At 41.2% G+C, this 11,854-nt stretch overlaps 1 protein-coding gene across 1 annotated transcript in view; it reads left to right on the forward strand.

Moving 5' to 3' along the window:
- LOC139915515 (uncharacterized) overlaps positions 1-11,854 on the forward strand; it is a 73,431-nt gene continuing 61,577 nt past the window's right edge. Inside the window, exon 1 of the mRNA XM_078290658.1 lies at positions 1-373. The gene's annotated coding sequence lies outside the window, so the exon portion shown is untranslated. The remainder of the gene's footprint in view (positions 374-11,854) is intronic.

Genomic DNA, 11,854 nt, shown 5'->3' on the forward strand with positions numbered 1-11,854 from the left:
CTCGAGGAAGGCTTTATCCTGACATTTATTTATTAGCGGACAGAAGAAGAGAAAGCTTTACTCGTCTAAGTGGAAGATCTGTATCTGTATCATCTGTTTACGGGCCGTGGTGTTTTGTATCGGACGCTGGAGCTGCTGCGGACGCCAGGCTGCCGTGCAAGGTGTTGTCTTTCCTCCGGGCTCACAGCTTCATAATTTGACTGTTGGTGGATTTTTATGACATTTTTAACCATAAATCCTGTTCGGGCTGTGAAATCCTCCCCGCTGGCCTCAGATCAGCAGCAGCGGAACGGTATTAAAGTGATATTTCACCCTCCCAACTTTCACATTTCCGGATTTTGACGTTTTTGTCTGATGCTCAGTCCGCCGGCAGGTAAGTTTAATTATGGATTGTGCAACATTTGCCATATGGAAATATAATATACGGCTTATATGTTATTATATCTCACAGAGGCTGACATATATGTTACATAACGTGTTAATTTATCTGGATATAGGCAGATATACAGACATGATAGCGTTACATACACAAGCCTGGTCTTACATATGAAACATACAGGGACTAATATTAGATTTCCTAACAGTTCACTGCATGTTTTGAAGTGAAAACAGCGGAATAAAAAGGATATTTGTATGAAAGTGCCTGAAATACTGAAATACTCATGTAAAGCAGAAATACTGCGTGGGATAGTGGGAATTATACTGTGTCAGTGGTACTCTATAGTGAGTTTATAGTGACCTTGTAGTACTTTATGGTGTTTTTTAATCTCCTATGGCATCACTGTAATATTCCCATTGGGACTTGGGGACTTGTATAGTATCTGTCTTAAAGTTATTATAGGATTCGTATAGTTATTTTTCATAAAGGATGTACTTTATTTTAAAATGGTTTGGACAACAACTTGTGATTGAGAAGAGAGAGAGAGAGAGAGAGACTGGGTTAATGTGGGGAATGTTAGTTGAAGGCCTAAGGACTGTTTCTGTGTCTGGACATTCCACTGTGGAACAGCGACATTCTTCACTTATTTAGTTCCATTCTTCAGTTCCATTGGTTCCATTCTTTAGTTCTACAGTTCCATTCTTCAGTTCCATTGGTTCCATTCTTTAGTTCTACAGTTCCATTATTTAGTCTAGTTGATTCCATTCTTTAGTTCTGCGGTTCCATTATTTAGTCTAGTTGGTTCCATTCTTTAGTTCTACAGTTCCATTATTTAGTCCAGTTGATTCCATTCTTTAGTTCCACAGTTCCATTATTTAGTCCAGTTGATTCCATTCTTTAGTTCCACAGTTCCATTATTTAGTCTAGTTGATTCCATTCTTTATTTCTGTGGTTCCATTCTTTAGTTCTGCGGTTCCATTGTTTAGTTGGTTCTATTCTTTAGTTCTTTATTTCCACAGGTTCCATTCTTTAGAACAGCAATATACTGTAGTTCTTTAATTCCATTGATTCCCATTCCAATTTCAAGGAGTTTCATTCTTTAGTTTTACTGTTTCCATCCTTCAGTTGTTTAGTTCCATTGGTTTCATCCTTTGAATCTTTAGTTCCATTGGTTCCATCCTTTGAATCTTTAGTTCCATTGGTTCCATCCTTTGAATCTTTAGTTCCACTGGTTCCATCCTTTGAATCTTTAGTTCCATTGGTTCCATCCTTTGAATCTTTAGTTCCATTGGTTCCATCCTTTGCATCGTTAGGTTCACTGGCTCCACTATTTAGTTCCATTGGTTCCATCTGTAAGTTCTTTGGTTCCATTGATTCCCATTCCCATTTCAAGCTGTTCCATTCTTTAGTTTTACTGTTTCCATCCTTCATGTGTTTAGTTCCATTGGTTCCATCCTTTGAATCATGAGTTCCACTGGTTCTATCAATGACTTTTTCAGTTCCGTTGGTTCCATTCTTTAGTTCCGTTGATTCTATCCTTTAGTTTATCAGTTCCACTGGTTCCATCGTTTAATTCTTTGGTTGCACTGGAAGTGTATCCTGCTCTGACGACAGTAGAACAGTCAAGCTGTTGAACTCTGTGGCTGGTCTGTTGTCTGTCCAGAGGAAACCCACTGAGACAATGAGGTGTGTGTGTGTGTGTGTGTGTGTGTGTGTGTGTGTGTGTGTGTGTGTGTGTCCATTAGAGCGAGGAAGGGGTCAAGTCTGTCTTTCCATCTGTCTGTGTTTCTCTGTTGTCTGCACACTGTTGAGCTTTGTGCTTTACGTGACTTGCTGCCCTCTGACTGGTTAAAATGTCATTTTATTTATCTGATTTCACCCGGTTCATCCCATTGTCCTTACAAAAAAGACACGTGAAAACCCACATGTGAATTCAAAGCACATGTGGGTTTTGGACACATTAGTTTTCTTATGTGAACATGTGACATTTCCCATTTACATTTTCACCTGTGAATTGTCTCTTTGCATATGAAATTGAGTTTTCATATGTGAAGCAAATATTGACAGATCTAACGGCAGGCGAAAATGTGAAAAAAAAGTTCACGTGAAAAAAAAAAAATTTTTTTTTACATTGTAAGTAAAAACTGCCACATGACGTCAGAATACAACATACGAAAAATTGTTGTCATGCAAAAACCAACATGTGTACAGAAAGCACTGGTGGGTTTTCACATGTGATTTTTTTTTTAAGAGTGAAATGAAGAATCTCTTTTTCAAGGGAGAACCAGCTAAGAAAGTAGCACACATAACATATTGAAAAAAAAAATGTAGACGACAACATATAACAACGTACAGTAAAAACAACACAAAGGAGGGAGTAAAGCAAAGTCTTTAGTTTCATTGGGTCCATTTTGTTTTTCTTTAAGTCTATTGTATTCTATTCTTTTCTTACTTCACCCTGTCTGCTCCTGTTCAATGCCCTCATCTCTCTCTCTCTCACCATCATGCCCTTGAAGTGAAACCCATTATCAGATGGTAGTTTGTCCCAGATGATCCAGGCCTATTTTTCGCTGTAGTGTTTTGCATTGCGGCCCAGCGTATACCCTGTGACACGCAGCCCCGAGGCGAACCAGACAGCGAATAGGAGCGTCCCTCCCTGTAGATACACATGATGACAATGCAGTGAAAAGGCCTTGGGGAGGGAGAGAGGGAGGGAGAGAGACACACAGAGAGAGAGAGAGAGAGAGAGAGAGAGAGGTTTGGATCTAGCTGATCATGAGTTCATGCTTTTTGGATGCAGGCAAAGAAAAAAACATCCTGTTCAGGGAATGATTTTATCCAAAAAAATGTCTAAATTTGAAGGGTTTCATCCCAAAATGCTACATATCCATTTTGGAAACATGTTGCTACCTGAAATTCATCGGGAAATATTTGAAAAACATAAATAATTCTGGCCTCAAAAAATGAACTATTTTATAAGGAAATGTCTTAAGATGACTCCTAACTTCAATGCTAACCCATAATGTGCTTTAATAGCAGCAGTCAATATGATAAAATATGCTAAAACTCCCCATTGAAACCAAAACTAATGAAAGTCTCTGAAACAGCCATTAGACCATGTGTAACACTAAAACTCTCCATTGAAACCAATACTAATGAAAGCCTCTGAAACAGCCATTAGACCATGTGTAACACTAAAACTCTCCATTGAAGCCAATACAAATGAAAGTCTCTGAAACAGCATTTAGACCACATGTACAATAAAATCCTCCATTGAAACCAAGATTAATGCCTTTTAAAACTCCCCATTGAAACCAATGCTAATGAAATTCTCTGAAACAGCTGTTAGACCATGTGTAACACAAAAACTCTCTACTGAAGCCAGAATCAGTTAAATTTTTGACATGACAAAAACTCTCCACTGAAATCAGAATCAGAGCACGTGATACAAAAACTCTCCATTGAAACCAGGATTAATGAACTTTAAAACCCCACTGAAGCCAGAATCAGTTAAATTTTTGACATGACAAAAACTCCCCACTGAAATCAGAATCAGACCACGTGATACAAAAACTCTCCATTGAAACCAGGATTAATGAACTTTAAAACTCCACATTGAAACCAGTACTAATGAAATTCTCTGAAACAGCCTCTGTAGTCCATGTGTAACACAAAACTCTCCACTAAAACCAGAATGAATGAAATTTAGACCACGTAACACAAAAACTCTCCATTGAAACCAGGATTAATGAACTTTAAAACTCCACATTGAAACCAGTACTAATGAAATTCTCTGAAACAGCCTCTAGTCCATGTGTAACACTAAAACTCTCCACTAAAACCAGAATAAATGAAATTTAGATCACGTAACACAAAAACTCTCCATTGAAACAAAGATTAATGAACTTTAAAACTCCCCACTGAAACCAGTACTAATGAAATTCTCAGCCTCTAGACCATTTGTAACACAAAACTCTCCACTGAAACCAGAATCAGTGTCATTTAGACCTGGTGACACAAAAACTCTCCATTGAAAGCGATGCTAACGACACAGCGGAGCGAGGTAAACGTTGTTAGAGTAGTTTATTAGCGCTAAGCTCTGCCGGTTGGCTTTAACAGCCTTTTTTTTAAAGCAGAATCAGCATTAAGCTCCTCGGCTAATGATTAATCCTTTTAACAAGAGCTGGCAGCAGTGATAGGCCAAGCTCCATCTCTCTCTCTTTCTCTTTCTCTCTCTCTCTCTTTCTGTCGCTGACTCTTTCTCTTTTGCTCTCTCTCTCTCCCTTTCTTGGTCTCTCTCTCTCTGCTGCTGACTCTTTTTTCTCTATCGCTGATTCTACTCTTTCTTACTGTCTCTCTTTCACTCGTCTTTTCATTCAAAGATATTAGATTGAGCATCCTTCAAGGCTAAACCCTTTATAGGCTAGGCTAATGCTAACGCTTGTTGGGTCATATTGTCGTTTGCTAGTCTCCTTTCTTCTCATTCACTCCTCTCTTCTCTCTCCTTCCCCCTCCTCTCCTTTTTTTTCTCATTTATTGCCCTCTCTGCTCCTCTCCTCTTGTTCACTCCATTCAGCTCTCATTTACTCTGCCCTCCACTTATTTATTGCCTCTCCTCCTGTTTGCTCTCCTCTCCTCCTCTTTCTCCTTCTTTTCTCTCCTCTCCTCTCCTCCTCCTCTCCACCTCCTTTCCTTCCCTGTAGTCTTTCTCCTCTCCTGTGCTCTCCTCTCATTTCCTCCCTCCTCCTCTTTTCTCTGTAAGTTTATCTGATATCCGATAGATAATTGATGTCCTTGGCTTCTGAACCAGGGCTTGGCTCGCTCTCTCTCTCTCTCTGTCTCTCTCTCTCTCTCTCTCTCTCTCTCTCTCTCTCTCTCTCTGTCATTCTTTTACCAGAAAGCATGCTGATGGATTTAGTGACAGGAAATGTTTGGGGAATCTTTAAATCTCTCTCTCTATTTTCTTTCCTCTTGTGCGTGACCGTCCAGGGCGGAGACTGTCTGCAGTGTTTCCTCAGTCAGATAAAATGGGCTAATCCTCCAAGCTTCTCTTATTGACCTTATTCACACGGCGGCTATTTTGAACAGTCGAGGTGGGAAACTTTACCCAGGGGATTGGCTTTTATATAAAACTACGCAACCCAAAGTGAGGACTTCAGATAGATCCAATAGTTATCAAATTACAACAACAACCACATCTACTTGAATTTAGCAGGGAAGTTAGCTAGCTAGCTTACTGGTTAGTTAGCTACTAGCTTCCTAGACTAGACTCTGGTAGGTAGTGATAATGGGCCAAATATATTAAAATGTGAACTGATATCCCTCTGTAATCTTGAGATCCATTTGTTTCAGTGGGGAATCTGAAATGATAAATGTTTGTATGATGTGCAGCTTGGTTCACAACAGCAGGACAGAGCTGGGCAGAGTTTCCCAAGTGTTCAAAATGGCCGCCATGTGAATAAGGAGGTGCCAACGCCGCCATGTGGACAAGTTTCCAGAAAAAAATATCTCTGAAAAAGCTCCAGTATAGAGCATTATTCAGTTGTATTAGTGTAGAGGCTTTGCAGTCGCATCACAAATCTCCACTGTTGCCAACGTGGCAAAGTTTCAGACTAGCAACACATGTAGCTACCATTGGGAACAATGTTAAAGTCCCAGTGAAACTGCATTCTGAGAGCATCTTGCTTCCTTAAAGGGTAACTTAGGTATTTTTCAACCTGGACCCTATTTTCCCATCTTTTTGTGTGGCAATCAACTCCTTCAATCCAAAGACAGTGCGCTTGATCCGGTCTGTGTGTAACCAAGTCTCGCTCAAGTCTCGCGAGAGTTGAGTTGTTGCAGGAAGTTACACACAGACCGGATCAAGCAAAAGGTGAAGAAAAACATTTAATTTCTCTGTAGGATCCTTTCCATAATGTTGTCAGACACTTATAATAACAATCTGAGCCTGTCAGTGGCAGAAACAAGAACTTTTAGTGGACGTACATTGACGGTGCGATTTGCCCCGTCGGATTACATTGCAGCTCGTTTCGCGGCTGCCGGCTGAAGCGATCTCGCTCAATACTGGACCAGTTTCAAAAATTGTTGTCCCCTTTAGTCACTTAGACACAAAAAGATGGGAAAATAGGGTCCAGGTTGAAAAATACAAGTTACCCTTTAATGTGATGTATTTCCTGTTGAAACAGGATGTTGGGGCGGGACATAACGCAGGGAGGGATCATTCACAAGTGTAAACCAATGGGAGATCAGTTAGGGAGAGAAAGGCAGTTTGATTGGATGGGAGGGGCGGAGGGGCGGGACTGTTCTGTAGTGGTTGGAGTTATTATTTACGCCTGCTGGGCATGAGGTCACTGTTTTCCAGGAAGGAAATGTAATGGGATTTTGATATAAAAATACATGAAAATAAAGATTCTATACATTTTTGGGCATTTGGGCAATATACACCTATTTAACAAATAGGTGTGTATTATGATTAGCTAACAAGGTGAATAACTCAATTTTCATTTCACTGTGACTTTAATGTGTTGAACATTTGGTGATGAAACAGTATGACTGATGCTGATGCAGCTACATTTGTGCTACTTGCTTATCTAATCCAGTGATGATCTCAACACTTCCCATACACAGTGTAGCCCCTCCCTCAGCTGTGTGTGTGTGTGTGTGTGTGTGTGTGTGTAGGGCAAATATATTGATATTTGTGTTGTCCTGTCCACTCTGAACTCACCAGACAGACAGTTAACTTAAATATAAACAAATACACGTCTCCATCTGATAGCAGAGGAATGTCCAAACTGGTGACGATAAGGATGATGATGATGATGATGAAGATGATGATGACAATGATGATGAAGAAGATGATGATGATGATGATGATGGTAGTTTTGAAAGCAGCCTTCTCTCTTTTCTTCTCTGGCCTATTCTGCCTGGGAAGAGGCATGAAGTCATCTCTGTCTGTCTCTCACTGTATTCTCTCTCTCTCTCTTTCTCTCTCCCCCTCTCTCTCTCTCTCTCACACACACACACACATCCCTCTCTGCCTTTATTTTCCTTTGGATTATCTCTCTTTATGTTACACACACGCACACTTGCCCTCTCTGCCTCTCTCTCTCTCTTGTTATTTCCTCTCTGTTGTCTCTTGTCTCTCTGTTTTCTCTTCCCAGACAGTCAAACCACAGACATCCTCTTTGTTTCCCCTCCTTCATTGTATGCTCTCTCTCTCTCTCTCTCTCTCTCTCTCTCTCTCTCTTTCTCTCTGTATTTGTCTTGCATAGCAAAGTGCATACAGCTACAGATAATACAGAACAGTCTATTATTGCCAGTGTTTGTGTTGTGTATCATGTTTGTCAAGTTAGCATAGTTTAGCCCAGTGATTCTCAACCTTTTACATATCAAGGACCCTAATTTAGTCCACATTAGAGTGGTTGCATTGTCTCTTGGACCCAAATCTGAGAATATTTGTATTAATAGATATGATTTTGTCCAGAATTCCTTCACTATCTGTATTGTAGGCAGATAGATAACAGAGAAACTATGATCAAAACAGTCATTCTTCTACATTCTCTAACTGTGTTAACTTCTTGTAAATTAATAATGGTGAAGTTTTTGCTGGGGACCCCCTGGAACCCCTTAAAGGACCCCTGGTGGTCCCCGGACCCCACGTTGAAAAACACTGGTTTAGCCAATTGAAAGGATTTTTTTTTTTTTTTTTTTGTAATTTCCCTTCTCGGTCCAGCTCTTTCTCTTTCTCCAGTTTCTGCTGTTGGTTGTGTGGAGGAACACGAGTTCAGACAGTCCATTTCTCTCTGCATATCACTGTTGTCATGTGAACTCTGTGAACTCATGAACTCGTTGTCATGAACTTCAATTTTGCTGATTTTCATGTTTTCACCTCAGTTGAAGGATAACATGCTGCTGTCTGGGTTGAGAAAACTCCCTGATCTCTTTGGCTTATGAAACTCTTTCACAACCCAGTTCAGGACTTCCTCAGCCGTAGATGTACTAATGTCAGGTTTAGCTGTACATCATCAAACTTAGATGGAGTTTGTTAGATTTAGATGGACTTGAGCCAGATTTAGCTGTTTTTGTCAGATTTAGATGGACTTACATCAGGTTTAGCTGTCTTTTGTCAGATTTAGGTGGACTTGACTCAGGTTTAGCCGTCTTTTGTCAGATTTAGGTGGACTTGACTCAGGTTTAGCTGTACTTTGTCAACTTAGAGTTCATGTGCAATAGAGGGCTGTCCTGGTGTTACAATTAAGCGCTTCTAATCCTTCACATGGAGCAATCACACAAATGTGCAACAGGCTGCTACAACTGCACTGAAAGGAGCCAGTTGCAGGTGAATACAAAACGTATTTTGAATTAACTGCAGCGATTCCAGTAAATATGATTCATATTTGGACAGTCCAAAGTCCAGTCCAAGTTCAAAGCCTTTCCCTAACCTAAACCAAGTTGTTTCCTAAACTTTACCGTTAGCCAGCCTGCAGCTGAATTCATGTTTTTGTCACAGAATCCAGTTTGTGGTGGAGGATCGTCATTTTCACATCATTCGTGTCCACAGCACGTAAATCTGTGTTTCAGAGTTTGTGCTCATTTGATGACTTTTCATAAGATGATGTTGGCTGGTAGATAGTAGCCAAATATGCTGCTTCTTAGCCACTGTTAGCTGGTGGGATCCTGCTCTTGGATGAAGTGTTGTGGATTAGCGGAGCGGAGGGTGGAGTGCAGCTAGGAGAGGCTGCTGAGGGCAGAGAGACAGAGCTGCTTTGTGGCCGATTAGTGATGGTGGAGGGGGGTGAGGGGGCTCTGTGTGTTAGAGAGGGTATGGAGAACACACACACACACACACACACACACACACACACACACACACACACACACATACATATACACACAGTGGGTGAAGGGCCCCCAGTACAAGAGGGATGTTGTCCATGGTTTCTGTGAAGCCTAAGGGGAGTGGGCTACCGGCACCACAGAGCTCACAGGGAACACACACACACACACACACACACACACACACACACATAATATTATGTACTTATATTAACTACATTTCTACAAGTTCTTTAAGCTTTATTCATTAAGGGAAAGTCAGCTGAGTTCCAGGCTCTTACCGCCTCTTACTCAACCACCAGCCTGTCTCTCTGCTGCAGTGCATGCTGGTCTCTCTCCTGCTCCTGTGGTGGAGAAACTGGTCTCTCTCCTCTTCTACGATGGATTTCTCCCTGTATGATTGTTGAACGTCTCTCGGTGCAAAATGGCGGCTCTAGAAAGAAGCCCTCGCTCTTTGATTCTGAGGGACTGACACCAAAACCTGACGTTTACCGCTGAGGTTTTACATCCTGAAACATTTTCTCATATCAGACTCCATTGCAGCTGCTGGAAATAACAGTTTGTCCAGTAATCTGCATTATCCGATCTCTATCTGACTGCTCTAACTCAACAGTGATCCAAACTATCTCCAGTTCATAAATCTTCTCCTCTGTCTGTTCTAAACAGCCGGTGTCTGGTCGCTCTTTCCTGGGAAAAATCCTCTGCTGCACAGGAAGTGATGCGTTTTATGTTTCCTGGTTTGTTTGGCATCAACAGAAGAAGAAGAACTGGGTAGTTAGCATGAGCAGCGATAGCCACCATGGCTGCACCGACAGAGAAAAGAGAAACTCAAACTGCATCAACAGGAAAATACAAAAAAAATAAAGAAGCTGAGGAATACCACTTTAAATAAATTCAGAAATGTTCATGGAGGTGAAGCAGGAGCATCAGGGATGTCTGGCTCCTCAGATCAGACTGGAGTTTGGCTTTCTGTGGGTTTGGGCTCATTCATGCATGTTCCTGTGTTCATTCAGGCACACTGCATATGTGTGTGTGTGTGTGTGTGTGTGTGTGTGTGTGTGTGTGTGTGTGTGCGTAAGAGAGGAGGGTGTGTGTCTGTTGGTTTAATGCCCAACAAGGCAGAGCATTCATGCTGTGTGTGTCATATCTAGCCACAGGATGGTCTGTCTGTCTGTCTGTCTGTCTGTCTGTCTCTCTGTCTGTCTGTCTGCCTGCCTGTCTGTCTGTCTGTCTGTCTCTCTGTCTGTCTGTCTGTCTGTCTGTCTGTCTGTCTGTCTGTCTGTCTGTCTGTCTGCTTGCTGGTCTGTTTACATTACAGTTTGACCAATAGGAGTTTTTAAAGGCCGATATCAATGCCAGTCTCTTTGGATCGAAGGAGTTGATTGCCAAGATTTTGTGCTGATTTTTTTTGCCAATAAATTCCAGTGCTTTCCCCAAAAATGTCCTTCCTATCAGGGTGGAAAAGCCTCTGAAACGGCATTTAGAGCATCACGGGACACTAAAACTCTCCACTGAAACCCTGGATCATAATAATATAATAGAATCTGATCAAAATGTTGCAGTAGAAACAGGCTTCCTCTCGGTCTGTCTCTCTGTCCCGGGACAGAAGAGACGTCTGTGTCTTTTTCTGTCTGACTAGATATTTAGGCGAACAGCAAGCGAAGCGACTGACATCACAGACCGTCTGTCAGAGCGTCCGGCTGGGAGGAAACGTGCCGCCGCTCCGCTCCGCTCTCTCTGGACCGACGACACGCCGTCTGCCAGACCCCCAGACGTGCTGCGGGTCCAACCGGCGGCCAGGAATAGGAAAATAGACCGGCTAAATGTGGATTTTCTATTTTAATATGAGATGTGTTGATGGAGGCTGGTGTTTCCGCCAGGACAGAAAATAAAAATTCAAAATCCAACAGCCACTTTCACTATTTTACCAGCTCACTAGGTGTTTAGAGTAGAATAGGACTCGAGTCACAGTTTTAATTGCTTGAGACTTGACTTGATGCATGAAGAGAAGACTTGAGACTTGACTTGACTTGGGTTCTGGTGACTTGGGACTTGACTCTGACTTGTACTTTGATGACTTGAAAAGGTTTCTAAAGTCTTGACTTGAGATCTTGTGTTTGTGTAAATGACTTAGATTGAAAGTGATGAGATTTGTTCCAGCGGACGACTGAATTTAAATTCTGTTTTCTGAATTTGTATGGAATGATTGAATTTATTGAAGTTGAAACTGATTCTAGAAATCAAACTCATGATGCTCTTACCAAGTTTTTATCCTATTAAAACCATATTGCATTGAAAAGTCCTAGATATTTAGTTTTCTTTAAGATATTAAATTGATACTGGACTCTTGATTTGTTCTGACTTGACTTGCTGTTCTACATTTAGACTTGAGACTTGGTTTTCATTTCCCATCCTGTTTGTGAAATATGAATTTTAATTTTAGTATAGAGTTATGTTGATGAAGTTCAGCCTGACTGCAGTCATAAAACTTGTCACATTCAGACGTGCGTTGGATTTAGAATAGATGGAAGAAATTAAGTCGTAAGCATTTTCCCTCTTCCTTCGAGGAACGGAGTTGCAGCCTCATGAGATTTTGAAATCAGTCGATAAAGCAGTTTTTAAAATCTTAGGACTAATGCA

The sequence above is a fragment of the Centroberyx gerrardi genome, chromosome 20, assembly GCF_048128805.1.
Source record: "Centroberyx gerrardi isolate f3 chromosome 20, fCenGer3.hap1.cur.20231027, whole genome shotgun sequence".
Lineage (NCBI taxonomy): Eukaryota > Metazoa > Chordata > Actinopteri > Beryciformes > Berycidae > Centroberyx > Centroberyx gerrardi.